Source organism: Octopus sinensis, linkage group LG11, assembly GCF_006345805.1.
Source record: "Octopus sinensis linkage group LG11, ASM634580v1, whole genome shotgun sequence".
NCBI lineage: Eukaryota > Metazoa > Mollusca > Cephalopoda > Octopoda > Octopodidae > Octopus > Octopus sinensis.
This window is the reverse complement of record NC_043007.1, coordinates 2958641-2978640: the sequence shown is the minus strand read 5'-3', so window position 1 is coordinate 2978640 and position 20000 is coordinate 2958641.

The window sequence follows — 20000 nt, the reverse complement described above, 5'->3', positions numbered from 1 at the left end:
ATATATATATTATATATATATATATAATTAATCCAAACAAGAAAGCATAAAAAAAAAACACAACAATGCGAGGACGTGGAACAAATATAGTATTCTTGGACCCTCAGGAAATAAGGAAAGAAGGAGGGTTTAACGTTTCGAGAGGAGCTCTTCGTCGGAAACATAGGAGAAGGAAAGATCCAGAGAAGAGAAAACAGAGGAAAAAATCGCTAACGGTACACACACGGTCACATATATATATATATAGTTATATATATATCAGAATTTTTTGTGTAATAAGATAAAAAAAACCCAAGGCTGTGTAGATATTAGAGCATTTATAGATAGTCCTTACAGCTCTTTCTAGGATATTTATTAATTATATCCCTTCATAGGAGACGGTGTGAGAGGATAGTTAAGTCATAGTTTAGATGTGTGTGTGTATGTGTGTATGTTTGTGTGTGTGTTATATGAATGTATTATATGGTTCAAATGTACAAAAAGTAAAAGAGAGATACAGGTGGCGGAACAACAAACAAGGTGTATTAATTTGACGCTCAGGAGAAATGGAAACGTCTTTGAGGTTTCGAGCCTACGCTCTTCATCAAAAAGAAATGAAGAAAGAAAACGGTGAGAGAAAATATTTCGAGAAACGAATAGAGGAATAAAAAAGTGCCTGGATTAGTGGTTTCACCTCTTAGAGATGTCTGGGGCCCTGAATGTTGGCTGGTCCTTGTGGACTCCAGATAGAGGGTGCTGGTATCTCGAGGACTCAGGCGATATTGCACAGATACCGTTTACGTTAAACTGGATACCTTATTCAGATGAATAATTGGGGGATCCCTAAGCAGATGGTAAATGGTGAACTTCTTGGAGGAAAACGCCCTGAGGTGAAACGAAGACAACGGCCTAAGTTGTATGTAAAGTCCTCGTTGAAGGCTTTTGAAATAAGTCAGTTGAAGAGATGAGACGAATATATTATCTACTAAGCCACGGGCTTTCACACTATATAATATGATATATGAAAATTGGAATGAAATAAGACCCAGCTACCAAGTCACAAATATTATTTAACAGGACTATGCAATGGAAAAGCCAAGACATACAAACTGTAATATTTCCACTGAAAAAAATATAAAAATATTTTGCCTCTCGTCTCTATTTGCACACTTTAGGCTTACGAAAGTTCAACAGTCGGATTAAACACAGAGAAGCGTGGTACGACGGGATCTTCTTACCCTACAAAGATATCTGTTAAAGTAACAAACACATAAATAGCTCATTTCAATGCATTTATTGTTGTACGCGATAATTAAATGCATTTGCAAGTTACAATGATACTGGATATTTCGTATCCCTGTAGCATATCAGATGCATAGCAAAGTCAATTGCATTTCGCAAATACACTCTTGAGAAAGAATTCAACTTAACGCTGAGAGCTAGGAAAACAATAGTTAATTATGGAGATAAGTTATTGATTTTAGGTGTTCTCCGATTTACCATTGTTTGCTGTTTGCAGTGACGAACGTTGGAATACCTGAAAGTTAAATGTCTTATAAATGGACGCAATCTAGCCCCAGGTAGCTCGGTATGAAGAACAATCGCCTTTACTCTTTGTTATATCAATTCAGCGGTTTACAACTCTATTATAAATTCACTTAGACACATATACACACCACATACACATATACTATGAAATATGTCTTCATATATACATATATACATACATATGTTTATGTGTGTGTGTGTGTATGTAGGTAGGCACACGCATACACACACGCGCCCTGCCACATAGTAAAAGTCAATAGGCGAGATCCAGAGATGCTCAATATATGAAGCGTAGTAGTGCGCAAATAATTTGAGCTCAACCATAATAAAGAAAAGTGGAGATATTTTACTATCGAAACCTTTAGCCATAAACTATTGATTTTTATATGGTCAAAAAAACATGTCAGTTAATCGATTTCACTTGTCTGTGTCGGGTTGTGCATCACTGCTTACCTCATTTATCTATTCTCTTACCATTCTAATGTGAGGGCGCGTGGCTTAGTGGTTAGGGCATTCGGCTCATGATCGTAAGGTTGTGAGTTCGATTCCCGGCGACGCGTTGTGTCCTTGAGCAAGACACTTTATTTCACGTTGCTCCAGTCCACTCAGCTGGCAAAAATGAGTTGTACTTGTATTTCAAAGGGTCAGCCTTGTCACTCTCTGTGTCACGCTGATTATCCCCGAGAACTACGTTAAGGGTACACGTGTCTGTGGAATGCTCAGCCATTTGCACGTTAATTTCACGAGCAAGCTGTTCCGTTGATCGTATCAGCTGGGACCCTCGTCGTCGTAACCGACGGAGTCTTTTTTACCATTCTAATACTATAGTTACTTCCCTTTATCTTATTTAGCCTTTTATTATGCAAGTTAATAACGGTACATATTCTTCGTAAGTGTTTCTAGTAAGCCCTTAGAAAGAAATATCTTTGCTAATTAGTTAAGAGGATTTAACCAATTAGCAATTGGCGTTAACTGGCAATAGACAATGAGGGAGAATAAACTACGTAATTGCCTTGCTGATGTGCATTCTATTCTTCATATTCAATCAATTAATATTTTTGCTGAAAGTCATATTAATATTTTTGGAAATTACCGTTCTTTTTCGTTGCAAGGAACTAACAGCTACAGCTTTAATTTGTTTTCTTTGTGTAACTGAAATTTCAGGTAATCGAAAATCTTCTGTGTTTGAAATTCAATGCATCAGCTTTTATGTGACTTAGAAGAATGACCAATCATTTTTTTTGTATTTTTTTTCCAAAAACAAACATGGATAGAAGGTGATATTTAGAATTTAGAAAACATCGCATCAGTTATCCGTGATCTTGCATGGAAATAAACATATTAGACAAATGCTTCTCTTTTGATTTATATATAGTAAGACCAATCAGAAATTCAGAAGAGAAGTCTGTCATCGTTAAGTAGACGTTTCATAAATATTAGATACACATTTGATTGTCATTAAGGTATAAGTTGGCGTTTATTTGGCAGATGGTACTTATTATATTCCTGTTTCGGTAATGGTGTTTGTTCAGAAATATGCAACAATAAAACCTTTATAAAATGCTGCTGCATTATGGCTTCCTTCTCAACAGTATTCTCTCATATGGATATTGTACTCAGATTATTAAATAGTGTTGAACAAATTATTATACTGCTTTAATAATATTTCGATGTGTAAAGCAGCGTGTTGGCAGAAACGTTAGCACGCCGGGCGAAATGCGTAGCCGTATTTCATCTATCGCTACGTTCTGAGTTCAAATTCCGCCGAGGTCGACTTTGCCTTTCATCCTTTCGGGGTCGAATAAATAAGTACCAGTTACGTACTGGGGTCGATATAATCGACTTAATCCTCTTGTCTGTCCTTGCTTGTCCTCTCTGTGTTTAGCCCCCTTGTGGGTAGAAAAGACATAGGTATTTCGTCTGTCTTTACGTTCTGAGTTCAAATTCCGCCGTGGCTGACTTTACTTTCATCCTTTCCAGGTCGATAAAATAAGTACCAGTGGCGCACTGAGGTCGATCGAATCGATTGACCCCTCCCCCAAAATTTCGGGCCTTGTACCTAGAGTAGAAAAGAATAGAAAAGAATATTTCGATGTGTATCGAAATAAGTCTGCAAAATGCCATACGTTAAATTTGAATCATAATTATTTGATATCAAACCATAACTGCAGTACAAATAAATTAAGAATTTTACTTGTAAATGATCGGATGACTTTTGAAATTGCATTCGCGGAGTCTGCAAGATGCGCATCGCTGGAGTTCCAGACATTCCAGAATTTTTAATATTTCTTCTTATGTAGCTTAGTGAATATTTTTATCATTTATTTGTTTCAGTCCACTGAACAGCAGCCATGCTGCAGCATTGCGTCTAAGTTGTTTAATCGATTAAATCGACCCAGTACCCACGCATTTTAAAGTCTATTACTAATTTTATCGCAATTTTAGGCCGAGATATGGGGACGTAAACATGCGGACACTGGTTGTCAAACGGTGAGCAACAAGCAATAAGACACATAATCACACCAATGCCTACTCACATGGTATCGGTGGGCCCGGGGTTATAACAGAAATATTTTCCCGAATTATCACGCTGGGACTGAATACAAAATCACGTGGTTGCAAATCGAGCTCTTTAAACACACAACCATATATATATATATATATATATATATATATATATATAATATATATATATATATATATATATATATATATATATGTATGTATGTATGTATGTATGTATGTATGTATGTATTTATGTATGTATATCAGTCAACTTTCGATACTCTGCATTAGATAAAATGAAGAACCTATCAAATACTGGAGACGCGGTCTGAATTCCAAGACTTGTAACTTAGAAAGAAGCTATTAATTATAGGAGAATTATAAATGAGAATTCAAGCTTCGTCCAATATTTCACTTTCCCTGTAGGTTTACTAAATTGAATAAATGTTATAAATACGAGGAATCACTCCGGAATATACAATTATACAATGCGTTTGCTATACTCCAAACGTTAATACCTAAGAAACTGGGCTTTTGTGATTTAGCCAATAAATAATTACAGCAATATTGGTAGAGATTTCAAGAATATAAGCTTGTGCTTGATAAACTATAGATGGAATCCGGTGCATCAAGGTAGATTTTAATCACTTTAGCAGATAAACGGATGCCAACAATATCGCATGGTTATTTCGTAGAACAACCGAAATAGAATGTATAGAGTAATACTAATGTCAGTAAGGCTTAGATTGCCATTATCCATTGCCTAGAATTACGTCTTTAAAGCACGTTCTATCATTCAAACCAGATAAGGAAACAGCAAAATACGCTAGGTACGTTATTGTCTCTTTGATGCTACCAAATGTTACGACAGCATTTTTAAATATGTCGCATCAGCCGACTGTAACGTCTGGAAGAGACGTAAATGAAGATACACTACATCCATTTTATTAGTATATTCCTACACTGATTCCCAATATATTCAAAAACTACCAATCATATCTCTTGTAGATACCAACTAATATTTCATTATTATACATTCTGCATATTGTTACGTCTAACATATCTTGAAGCTCGCATTTTATTTTAAAATTCCCGAATCAAATCCAAGATTTTAAGATGTTTTATTTGAAACTTTTCATGCTTTAGTAGTTGCTGATAAACCGCATCACATTCCTGATGCATTGAATGTTATATTGTCGATATTTTCATCACGACTATTATTTAGTCAACTACTTTTATCGACAACCATGAACCTGGCGTTTATAATGGAATTTTCTTTGCTCTTGCTTAATAGCTATCGATTCTAGTATCTCACTTCGAGTTACATACAACTGACATTCACCAATCAATCACAAGTAATGTTTATCTGAAAGATAAGAATCTACATTATCATATTGTTGAAGATTGCCTTGCCCTAGGGATATGATAATGTACTTCTGAATTATGCGAAAATTATACTTCAGCTGATATCTTTATCATAGTCTATACTAACATAACAAGCGTACACATAACAACTAACATTTCAAAAGAATTGTGTTACGTTATGGTGCCGTGTATTCTGAAAATGATAACTATGATAAAACCTACATAAAAGATATTTTCATACAAGGAGTCATAATATGTAAGTGATATAGTGTTAAGCATCTACTTCAGGAAGGGAATGGAAACTCCCGATTCTCTATATACAGGGTGGACCAAAATGATCTGACACATTTGGAGGCTTAATAAAAGCACAAAATAAGAAATAATGAAAAGAAAAATTTTATTTTCTGTATGTACATATAATGTCATATTATTTCATTAAGTTTTAAAACTTAAATCAACAAAATATTTCCCATCATTGTCAACACACTGTTGGAGACGTTCATGAAAGATAATCGATAACTCTATGGATCATTTCTTCTGGAATGGTTGCTATTTCTATAAAAATTGAACGTTTTAATTTATCAATAGATCGAGGGCGATGACTGAATACTTTTGATTTTAAATATCCCCACAAGAAGAAATCACATTTCACCATTCCAGAAGAAGTGGTTAGCAGCGCGGACTACTAACACCAAGATTCTGAGTTCGATTCCTGGCAGTGACCTGAATAATAATGATGATGATGATGATAATAATAATAATAATAATAATAATAATAACATACACGAAAAGTGATTCGCCAATCTTTAAATGCAGAATTAATACTAGTATATTAGAAACTATATCTGAAAGAAATTCCCTCACACCAGTAACATATAACGTGAAGTTTTATACATATAATACATTTGAAAGAAAGAGCTAGACATATATATTAATAAATGTATAGAAAGAGATATTTGCCAAATATATCACATTAAATTAAAATGAATCATAAATATGCAATTCAGTTTTGAAATGCTGTGAAATAATCAAATCCATGAAGTCACATTAAACATTATTAGCATCTATATATAAAACGTCAAACTCCAAACATTAAATATTATTGGTAATCAGAGATAAAACGCCTAATAAATAGTACAACAAATATTTCTCGGAGACATATTAATTGCCAACAAAGAAACTATTCAATCAGTTAAATTAAAGCATCAAATAAAACGGAAGTACACGGTATAAGACGGACACTTCCAATTTATTGCTAGAGATAAATATGTGATATTACTGTTTATTTGTCTAAAGACTACAGCCGTCAGACGTAAGCGAGTACGGCTTAGTAACATATAGCACACGTTTGCTAAATGTTATATAATCTCTATATATAAAGCTGAAGTTGTCTGTGTGTGTGTGTGTGGCAGGTTTGGTAACTTTCAACTAACACTATCTCCTCCGGGACTCTGCGGCGCAAGTTGATCAAAATTGAGAGTATGATAGAAGAAGCCTTCCTCTTCATTCCGTAGACGAAAAATTTCAAATCGGACCATGTTAACACGAAAAATTATTTACATCAAAAAGGTACTTTTTTTCTATAAAAATCCCTATTTTTTACGACTTTTTGACTGCTGTGTCGCCATTTTTCGTATTTCAACCAGAAAATGTTCACTTAAAGAGAATAACAAGTTACATAATGCAAAAGTTTTACTTTTCAAAAATTCCAATTCTAAAGGGTCGAAAATAAGTTTTTTGTGATGTCATTTGTTTTGAGCAAACGACGGATCAGCTGATCCAATGCAGAGGTGAGCACACTCGGAGCAAACTCGAGCATCGCCACACTGTACTTCTATTCATTGCTTGAAACTATGTCAAAGCTTTGTTAACGCGACATCAACGTCTGCCGTTTTAAGCGCAACTGAAAAACAAACCCGATCAACGCCGGGCTATACTGCTAGTTAACCATAAAGTTGTTAACCGATACAGACATCTTCTTGAAGATTTTTCCCTTGTCTCATCAGAAAAATTAGGATGTGGCAAATGAAGGAAGACAATGCTACACTTGCAATAAGATGTCACACATCATCGACTGAGTGGACTGGAGGAAAATAAAATACAATAACTGAACGATACCACGCGCTACCAAATCCAGGAATAAAATACACGACGTCACGATTATAAGGACACAACCATAAGGAACAAGTAACAGGTTGTGCGCTCTCTCGACGAATCATAAAATCGGAAGGAAAATATTCGAAATTGTATATATAGTTGTGAAGTATATTTGCCACCTAAATGTGGCAGTCCCATAGGGGACGATGCTACTGTTGTTTATAGCCCGAGGAGGGTATTTCCTCCAGCTGGATAACGACACGCTGTCTCTGTATCTGATTAATGTTTGCGATGGGACATCATCGTTCCCATCTGTAGCCTTTATATATATATATATATATATATATATATATATATATAGGTGTACGTGTGTGTTTTTGTGTGTGTGTGTATACACTCATCAATTTTTACCTGAGTAGGACATTTGTATTAGGAAATATATTCATGTATATTTGAACTAATAATAAATGCGCCCTTTAAAAACCTAGCCAGGCTCATGGGCCCGGTTTCCCGGTTTCTATGGCGTATGTGTTCCCCAGCTGGACGGGATGCCAGTCCATTGCAGCGTTACTCATTTTTGCCAGCTGAGTGGACTGTTGCAACTTGAAATGAAGTGTTTTGCTCAAGAACACAATGCGTCGCCCGGTCCAGGAATCGAAACCACAAATATTACGATCATGGTGCTGACACCCTAACCACTATGCCACGCGCGTCCACTAAATATAAAAATTATATCATTATTTAAAAAATATTTATCATTATTTTAATTAATTACTTCGCTAGCTATTCCTAGACCACGATCTTGTAATCAATGAATAAAATATCATACAATCTTACGAAAATGATATTGTCTTATAATCATACATCGTTATAGTCTTATAACAGACCACCAAAGTTTTTAGAGTGAAGATGTTATGGCCTAATCACTGCAGCTCGACAAATAGAATATCTTTTCGTGATCCCAAGGCAGCCACCTCGCAGAATCGTTGGCATGCCGGACCAAATGCGCCGGTTCTTTATATTCTGATTCCGTATGCGACTGAGGTCGACTTTGTCTTTAATCCATTCAGGGGTCGATAAAATAAGTATGAGTTCAGCACTAAAGCCGATATAATTGACTAGCCCCTCCTCTCAAACTTGCTGGTCACATGCCAAACTTAGAAGGAATATGCTTAGAGATCTTCAAACTATCTAAGTCAAAGACAAACAGGAAAGTTCGCAGCTTGTAGAAATATATTCCACAGCTAATATTTGTTATAGGATATCAAGTATTAAGAACATGGTATTATGCATTGATCTTACAAGCCACTCTTGTCTTTAGGCTAATACTGTTGTTTACAATAAGGTTCACGCAAACTCGACTGAAATATCACAATGTTTATTATGCTTCCTCTGTTGAGAGAGTGAGGGTCAAACTGTAACAAAGCAGATCAGCGAGGTTTTATGGTAACAACAATGGAAAGAAAAAAACTGAAATTGTCTTATTTTTTTTTTTATCTTCGCATACGATGCAAAATAATTGCGTGGAATCGGAAACGGTTTTTGATCTCCCGACAATAATCTATCAAATTCCATGCTCTTGTATACGGAAATGGAAAACCAATGTACAGAGTTGGACAAAGGTCACGCATCAAAACATTGACCTTTTATTTTTATTATTATTATTCTTATTATTATTATTACTAATATTATTATTATTATTATTATTATTATTATTATTATTATTATTATTATTATTTATTGTTGTTGTTGTTGTTGTTTTTCTTCTTTTTCTTCTTCTTCTTCATCTTCTTCGTCTTCTTCGTCTTCTTCTTCTTCTTCTTCTTATTATTATTATTACTATTATTACTATTATTATTATTATTATTATTATTATTATTATTATTATTATTATTATTATATTCATTATTATTGTTGTTGCTGTTGTTGTTGTTTTCTTCTTTTTCTTCTTCTTCTTCTTCTTCTTATTATTATTATTATTACTATTATTATTCAGTAGTCTTAATTTTATAACGTGCTTTCATTGCACTAACGAGCGCCTTAAGTATGTGCCGTGGTTTGTTGTGATGCTCTGATGGTTATTGTATGGAAAGTGTTTTACGTAGGTGCCCTGTAGTGTTATTTTCTGTATGTTATATATACTTGTTAGTCCTGGTGTTTTTGTTATGTATTTGTCTGAATATTTTTTTTTATCATATCTAAGTTAATTTCCATTAAACATAACTCCTGGAACCTTTTGATACCACCTCGTATAATAATATCTATTTCAACTATCGTTTTCACATAAAGAATCATACAAAACAAATAGTGAAACACAAGATATACATACGTGTGTGTATGTGTGTGTGTGTATGTGTGTGTGAGTATGTGTGTGTGAGTGTGTGTGTGTGTGAATGTGTGTGTGTGTGTGCATTGCGTCTTATGTAACATATTGTAATATGAATAAAATAATAAATGAAATGTGGGAAGTGGGCGCAAACATCCACCTTCAGAAGAGTACAGTCATAGAAATATACAATGAAGGCGGCGAGCTGGCAGAATCGTTAGCACGCCGGGCGAAATGCTTAGCGGTATTTTATTTGCCGTTACGTTCTGAGTTCAAATTCCGCCGAGGTCGACTTTGCCTTTCATCCTTTCGGGATCGATAAATTAAGTACCAGTTACGCACTGGGGTTGATATAATCGACTTGATCCGTTTGTCTGTCCTTGTTCGTCCTCTCTGTGTTTAGCCCCTTGTGAGTAGTAAAGAAATAGGTATTACGTCTGCCGTTACGTTCTGACTTCAAATTCCGCCGAGGTCGACTTTGCCTTACATCCTTTCGGGATCGATAAATTAAATACCAGTTACACACTGGGGTCGATTTAATCGACTTAATCCCTTTATTTGTCCTTGTTTGTCTCTTCTATGTTTAGCCCCTTGTGGGCAATAAAGAAATAAGAAATATACAACTATACAGATCCTGCCATTCGGATAGCCGGATGACCAGTGACTCCGTTTTAGTCCGACGCTTGTGCTACAGCAGTTTCCCCAAAATAATATATTCTTTTATCTTTATTGATATTTTTGTTTCAGTAAATGTATGGCCAGTATGATGGCGCATCACCAGCTTCAACGATTTTAGCCCAACATATCGACCTTAGAATGTATGTTTTAAGCATGGTACTTATTGGATCAGTCTATTTTGTAGAACCACTAGCTTACAGGGACATAAACAAATTAACACCGGTTGTGAAGCAACTCTAAATCACATACACACAAACACACACATATGATGGACTTCATTCAGTTTCCGTTCACTAAATCCAGTGATAAGACTTTGGTCGGCCCAAGGTGCCATATAGTGATACTGAACCCGAAGCCACTTTTTATAAGTCCATAAATAGCGGTCGCTTTTTTACTGTTCAGAGTGTTGGATAAAATATCTGGTGAAAGATATTTACTTTGGCAATTTTTAAGAACCCATGCTTGTTAAATAATATAATTCTGATATAACTCTGACACTGCTTGAAGCCAAAATGGGACACGTTAATCTTTTCAGTTTCAAATTATCATTAAGTTTGCAATTCGAGTAATATTGATTAATGTATTTATCTCAGTCGATATAAAAAAAAATATCAGTAAAAGATGTAGAGAAACTTTCAAAGAAGCAGAAAAACTTTGAATATTTGAAGACCTACAAAAAGCAGTCAATAAAAATATATGCGCCAGAGACTAATAGTGTTTTGCTTATGATTGGAATCCTGTGCGCAAACATCATATAAACAGCGCTGTCTATATACGATGTTGATTATATTGGTTAAGTTTGATTTATAATTGTTACTTATATTTATCAACCCTTCACACATCGAAAATATTTGATCATTTATAAACTTTTTGCTTGGCTATCAAAAGTGTCATAATATTTTGTGTATTCACGATATGGCGGCAGGTTAAATAGTGTCCACATAAAACAGCAGTCATGAAATTTGACTGGCAACTTTAATGCCGTGACTATATTGTAAACTAACTTCTCTCATGGAAATTTATCTTTTTCATTGGTTCAGAGGTTTGTTTAGTCTATGAAAGAAATTGTCCACTGGCCAATAAAAATCGAGTGTCACCAATCCAGTTAGCGTTAGGCTTTGAGAAATATCAGGAATATAAAAGAGAAAAACAAAGAAATACACGGAGACTATAAGAGCAATGAGTAAACTACCAATCTAACCATAAAAGAAATGTCAAATACAAACTGGAAATGATATAAATTCCTGACGAAAATTGAATTGTTATAGCTCAGTCTCTGTAATCTGGTTGTCTGCTGAACTTCGCAAGTAAAAAATTCTTCTTGGGTAACATTTATTTCTTCTTACAGTAGACAGCAAAATTATGCAATACTTTGGTGGTGAAGAATGGAATAATATTTCTCAAACAATATTGTGACACACACATATGTTACTGGTATCAAATTTTCGTTGAGTGGATCAATAATCATATTATATTACTAATGGTACATCTTTTATACAAGTGATAGAAAATGTGGTTCATTTCCAGAGAAGGTCGGCGACTGATCTTCATATCACAACTAATGGACACACTCCAATCTCTGGCCAACATATGTACTGGCTTCTTTTTTTTTTCTCTCTCTCTCTCTCTCTTCTATCACTTCTGTAATTGATTATCCTAGTCGAATCTGACTACACTGGTACCTCCACCTCTGAGACACACAATCCACTTGTCTCTCTTTACCTCTCGTGACAGTTTTTGAGCCCAGCTTTGTTCAGTTTTAGACATTACGTATATTCCATATTCCCCAGAAATTCGTCCTACATGATCTCCTCCCTGCTCAAGTAATTCCTGCAGGTGTTTGCAAAATGTTTAAATGGATCATTAACGACAATAATCGCACCAGTCTTGGAGGATTATCATGAGTCATGGACACATCAAGTAAAAAAATGTATTGTTTACCATATCATATCTTCCATTACATGGTTGTCGCTCTTGCCATTATTGATGAAGGCCAGTCATTATGAAATTTCTTCTCCTGACATTCTGCAGTAATTTTAAACAATTTATATATCATGGATCATACATTATGGGAGCTCAGACTTGGAACAATATCCTTCAGTCATTCATATACAAATAGGATTATGGTTGTGAAACATAACGTGTCTTCAATGGCACAACTATGCAGAGTGGACTATAATTATAATTTAATTATTCATCGTCTGATATAATAATGTTTCGGAATATAAAAATCCCTTCTTCAGATATTGCTAGGAATTGATCAAGTCACTGCTATAATCGGTTTCCCAAAGGATTGTGGTTATTTTCAAAGACCCACACTCACAGCAGCACTGGAAGTTTAGATTCTGTCTTATCTCGTTAGCTCCAGGTTTCTCACATGCATACATTCACACATACACGCAAAAGATGTACACTGACTCGCAATAAATAACGGTTAGGCACAAAGCACGTAATTTTGAGGAGGAGGTCATCGATCACAACACTTGACATGTAATCTTTTATCTGATTTTCGAAAGGATGGAAATCAATTATGAAATTGACGGCCCTTCAACGTAAAGAGCCGCAAAAATATCGAAACACATTTTACCAACGCTCCTAAAATTCTGCCAGCTTGACACCTTTCTTGAAGTAAATAATAATGATATTGGTATGGCATCGGTTCACATGCAGTATGGACGTCTACCTGTACTGCCAGTGTGTATGGCACTTAGTGTTCTGGCATTATTCATCTTCCAATATATAGGCCTAGATTACAAAAGCGAAAATCACTTTCTCTTTCGCTACGGTCTTCTCTTTCTTTCTCCTCTTACTCCGTCTAATTTCTCCATTCTTCTCTTTCTTTTTTCACCGTTTTTTTTCCATTCTACTTTCACTATGCCTCTAATTCCCTGTCTCTTTTCTTTACTTTCGATCTCTTTATTTCTCGCTTACTCTAAGTTTTATTTCTTTACTGTTTTGTAATTCTTCCCCTCTTCTGATATTTATACAGACATTTTACATATTCATATTGTCTGAATCTGAAACCTGTACCAGTGTATCCTTGCAAATAAACTCACGTATTCCACTCAACATTTCACGCAAATTGTATTCTCGCAACGTTATTTAAAAATTCTTTGATTCAATAATTTGTCGAATGTAAGTTTCACTCACTTATGAATAACGTTTACTGGTATAATTATCAAGCCACAGACAGTGTCTGACCGTGGTCGTTCATTCTTATATAAATAACAGCTAAGTTTCCCGCGTCTCTTATGCGTCACGCTGTTTTGTGATCGAACAAAAACAACTCTCGCGGTATTATGAAATTCTGGGTGTATAGTGGTGAAAAACACAAGAGTCACAGCTGCAATAATTTTCCTGGGAGTTCAGCTTGATTAAAGATTACACGGAACTAAACACCAACCACGTCGCATATGAATATAGCATAAATATACAGTCGTTCTCAAAATTATCCATACATTTGTTAATTTTTGTGGTAAAATCAATGTATTTTGCCGAGTTTGTTTATGAGTTACATATGACCAACAAGTGAAAGAATAACATCAAGACACAATCCAAGGAGTTCTTCATTTCAGGGGTATTTTATTCATGGATTTTCAAAAGATGCTATGTTCAAAATTATTAATACCCTAGGTTTACTGAGTCCAATATATTTCTTTAATAGTTAATAACATGGCCTTTGTTTTTATAACTTCTTCTAGACGATTCTTTCTCTGTGTCCACAAGCTTCTTGCATGTCTCATGTGGGATGATGACCCACTCTTCCTTGGAGAAAGCTGCGAGCTGGGTCAAGTATAAAGGGAGGAAAAGTGTTCTGGCCGAAGTACACTGTGTTCAACTTCAAGCATGCTGGTGGAAACATAATGTTATGGGGATGCTTCTCTTCCAGAGGCAAAAGGAACCTTGTCAGAGGCCGAGGAATCATGGGAAAGGATCTTTGAGGAAAACGTGAAGGAATCCGCTGAGAATTTTGTATCTGAATCAATTTGGATGAAAATAAATATTTTTGACAGTACACGCGAGGAATGATACTGTACTTGGGTGTCTATTTGAAACATAGCAGTGTATTTCAACAGTTCAACGAATTACAATTTTACTTAATCGTCTTCAAGTTGTCAACGCTTTACAGTTCTCTCAAGAGCAAATACTGTGGAATTATTAGCATCTCCGTGGAATCAATTGAAAGAACATCAATGAATATTTCACAAAGTAAATATAATTACAGTTTATATATTTACAATAATATGAATATATTACCTGTTTATTGGCTAATTGCTAATCATAATATGAAAATATTAATTCACTGAATTAACAAACCAGAGGAGTGTATGAGTACCAGTATGACATAATGGTTTTATTCGTTTGGTGGTATAGGAACACCGCCTGATAGGTTTGAATTGAGTGTATCAGCTCTTACACTTATGTTTAATATTTCATTGCCCTATATGCCGAAGGGATATGTTACCTGACATAAATGAACCCTCGCACACAGACATAGAGAAAATCATAAATGCACAGACATATCTGCACTTAGGCGAGTGTGTGAGTGTATGTGTTTATGTGTGTGTATATATATATATATATATATGTGTGTGTGTGTGTGTGTGTGTGTATATATATATCTCATCGAGGCACTTCGTCGGTTATGACAGAGCAACCTGCTCGTGAAATTAGCGTGCAAGTGGCTGAGCACTCCACAGTGGGAGAATGTTGTGCTGAGAGGGTACAGCAAGGTCGCCACCACCCTCTGGCGGGACCTCGTGGAGCATTAGGTGTCTTCGCTCAATAAACATTCACAACGCCCAGTCTGGGAATCGAAACCGCGATCCTACGACCGCGAGTCCACGGTTCTAAATACTGGGCCACATATATATTCTTGGCGGAATCAGGTCGGGCGTGTGAAAGTTCCTTTCTTTAAAGCCACTGGCGGTTAGGTTTTCGTTGCCTTACAGTGCCGTAATGTTGCAAAAGAATTTTCCTGAAGAATTGTCTGTTAATAGCCTTCATTATTTTCCTGAATACGCAGTTTGACCTAATCTAGAATCATGTGGTTGTAATTCAAATTACTTGACTATGCAGCCGTGCTAGAGTTGTTTATGAATGAATACTTTTTAAACTTTCTGTGACCAAAGTAACTGAATATTTAATTTTAATTGTGCATCATTCATGGATGTAACCCTCTTCAGTCATAACTTACATGACCAACCATCTAAATTATACAAAGATGAAAAGGACAATGATAGACATAAAATTTGGGTATATTAACGGTATGGTCTCATTTGAGTATAAATCTTGATCTGGGCTAACCTAGGGTTAACGAGCAATAACAAGAAACAGCTTGTGTTAATGCTCTACTTTCAATTCCATGCGAATTAAATTTTATAATATAATAACGTAGGCAGATGTGCTTCGCTCTGATGTTTAATATTGAACATCTAAATCCAATAGAGAACAACCTTTGGGTTTTTCTCCTGTGAAGAAAACATAATTAGGAAATGCATGCCGAAAGAGATCAAAGGAATTATCTGTATGATAATAGTGTTATTTGAAGAAGAAATTTAAATTAATAAAGTTATATAGAAGGAGAATTATTTTGTTTACAATATATCATGATTTGAACAGATAAGAAAATCCTTTTTAGAGTATATCACTTAGTATATCACAGGAGGGGCATTAACCATTATTAGATTAGCTATTAACGAAAGAATTTATTTTCGACCTTTAAAACGCCTTGAACGAAATGAAGTGTATCGAACTTAAAGAAAATAGAAATTATAATATAACGTACAATGTTATTGCGAGTCAATGAGGAGGTGGCAATGTTAACATGGCAATTCGGCCGGCTAGAAATAACGTCAAATCTCGATTATAACACATTCTATCGTCGTCAAAAATCAGGAGCGTCACGGGGAATATTTTAGTAAACCTTACTCTACGCCTATTGCTAAAACACAGCAAACTAATGTAATAATTGAGACGAGAATGTGTGGCTTAATAATTACTACTAGTAAATATCATTTTTGTACATATAAGTAGAGAACTTTGATTAGATATCGTATATTACACACACACACACACACACACACACACACACACATATATATATATATATATATATATATATATTATATATATATATATATATATATATATATATATTTAAATGGATGAATGAATTATCCTTTGTTTACTGTTAACATGGAAAATTCAATAAACAGTTACCAGGGTAGCAAAATTCACGCAAGTAACACGGATGAAGCGACCTATTCAAAGGTAGAAACTCCGGGTTAATGTGCAGTAATTTGTGTATTATTTACTTATATATATATATAATATATATATTATATATATATATATATATATATATATATATATATATATAATGAAGGATTAATTGCAACAAGTTGGTCAAAACCGAAAATATTAGAAATAGCAGCCATATAGGTCACTATTACTACTACTAGAAAAAATAAGGCTCCACAAACAAACAGAATTTGTAACCCGTATATGGTAAAGAGGAAGGAGACAACGAAATCCGAGCCTATTGGATTACTTATGGACGAATTCGTTTCTGGATTAGAATCGAAAGTTCATTTCCTTGTCAATATATATGTATATATATATATATATATATATATATATATATATATATATATGTGTGTGTGTGTGTGTGTGTGTATGTATAATATATATATATATACATATATATATATGTCTGTGTGTGTGTGTGTGTGTATGCATGCATTCACGTATGTATGTATGTATGTATGTATGTATGTATGTATGTATGTATGTATGTATGTATGTATGAATGAATGTATGTATATGTTGCTGTCTTTTCAGGAATATAGTTTTACTAGAAGCCCGAATGCTGGGAGAAAATGGAGAGAAATATCAGGTGTGTCAGTTGTTTGCCGATGATACATTGCTGCTGGCGGATTCCGAAGAACAACTGAGGAGACTGAGAGGAGGAAGCTGAAAGTGAATATAGCTAAAGGCAAGGTGATAAGATGTTCGGAAGATGGAATGGCTGGTAGGATGGATGTGAGTATAAATGGTGAGGTGCTAGAAGAGGTGAGTTGTTTTAAGTATCTGGGATCACATGGGACGGTGGATGGTGATGGGTTAGCTGAGTAGGCGAGCTAGCAGAATCGTTAGCACGTCGGGCGAAATGCTTAGCGGTATTTCGTCTGCTGTTACATTCTGAGTTCAAATTCCGCCGAGGTCGACTTTACCTTTCATCCTTTCGGGGTCGATAAATTAAGTACCAGTTACGCACTGGGGTCGATGTAATCGACTTAATACCTATGTCTGTCCTTGTTTGTCCCCTCTACGTTTAGCCCCTTGTGGGTAATAAAGAAATAGGTTAGCTGAGTAAGTGGGATATAGAGTGAGAGAGGGAGGTAATATAGAGTGAGAGAGTGAGAGTTGTGAAATGTATGCTGTGAGACAAAAGGTTGAGTATTGAAAGCGAAAAGACGAGTGTATTAAAATTTTATCTTTAGCTGCAATATATTAAATAAAAATGTTCTTGTTCTGTACTTCATAAGATGTAATAACCTGTCCTGCACTTTTCCGAGTGTAACAACTTGTCCTGTACATTTCTAGGTATGTACCCTTAAGAATATCATTTCACTAGCTCGAAGTTTCCATGTAATAAATGATAGAAATGCGTGGAGAGTGTTTGCCGACGGATGAGTGAATTTGATGTTGCTCAAAGGGGTACGGAACGAGCACGATGCGGTGGGAGTAAACCAGCATATGCTGCGGGTCCCTACTGCTGATATTAGGGGTGGGTTTCGCTCTATGCCTGACCCGAGCATAGAACGGGACTCGCCCCTTTGACCTGAGAAATGAAAGGAATGCATGGTGTGTGTCTTGTAGGGGCTACTCCTCCTCAAAAATTGAGAATTGGCCTAGGTATATATATATCGCCATGTTGATTCGTTAGCTACTGCACGCATTTTTTTTCTCTCCTTCTTTCTGTGTTTTTCTCTCTCTGTGTATCTTTCTGTTGAAGAGCGTAGGCTCGAAACGTTAAAGACTTGTTTTATTTATATTTCCTGAGCGCCATACTAATACAATTGTTCGTTTGTTTTCCACCTGCCTTCGTCTTTTGTTTATTTTCATAAAGCTTCCCGTTATATATTATGCGCTCACGTGGTCTCACTTTCATCCTATATTCTACCAATACCACTATCAACACTTACCTCTACCTTGGATTTTCTTTACCTCTTGGATACTTACCATCGGCTGCACCTCTCTTTCGCGGATCAAAGTGACTTTGCATTGATGTGAAATCCTTAAAAAATATACCACGACGTCTACACATTTCTCACCTTGAACTTTCAACCTTGAACTTGTTTGCATAAACTGTCCCGTTTGTTGTATTTTTATTTCGCTCTCGCGTCTCATGTTTGATCTTTGACCTCTGGCCGAAATCAGATCGCCATGTTGATTCGTTAGCTACTGCACGCATTTTTTTTCTCTCCTTCTTTCTGTGTTTTTCTCTCTCTGTGTATCTTTCTGTTGAAGAGCGTAGGCTCGAAACGTTAAAGACTTGTTTTATTTATATTTCCTGAGCGCCATACTAATACAATTGTTCGTTTGTTTTCCACCTGCCTTCGTCTTTTGTTTATTTTCATAAAGCTTCCCGTTATATATATATATATATATATATATATACATATATACGTATGTGTGCGTGTGTGTGTGTGTATGTATTCTAGAAATTAGAAATCAAGCAGGGACGCATTCGCTTAGACATGCACGCACAAACACATACGCACGGAGACACTCACACACACACACACACACACACACACACACACACACACACAACTACACACGCATGGAGACGCACACACACACAGCGTAGTTGTGATAAATGCTCGCATTTTTACATTACAAATTACCTGAAATTTAAACCATGGATCATTTTTTCATTTGTACGAAAGTCTTTCATCACACATCTGTGACCGGTTCAATGACCTTTCAAGCATCAAACAAATAATTAAAGAACAGCAGCAGCAATAGCACTACCAAAACCACCACCAGCAACAACAACAACAGTAACATCAATAATAATAATAATAATAATAATAATAATAATAATAATAATAATAATAATAATGATGATGATGATGATGACGATGACGATGATGATGGTGGTGGTGTTGTTGTTGTTGGTGGTGATGATGTTGATGATGATGATGATGGTGATGATCATGATGACGGTGATGATGATGATGATTATTATTATTATTATGGTGATGGTGATAATGATGATGTTGATGATTATGGTGATGGTGATGATGATGATGGTGATTATGGTAATGTTGATGATGATGATGATGAATTTGATAATGATGATGATGATGATGGTGATGGTGATGATGATGATGATGAATTTGATAGTGATATCTTTAATTAGTCACAGAGGAGTCAAATGTATTGGACATTACTTGGACAGTTTATATTTTGTGTTGGTGTTTACGTAAAC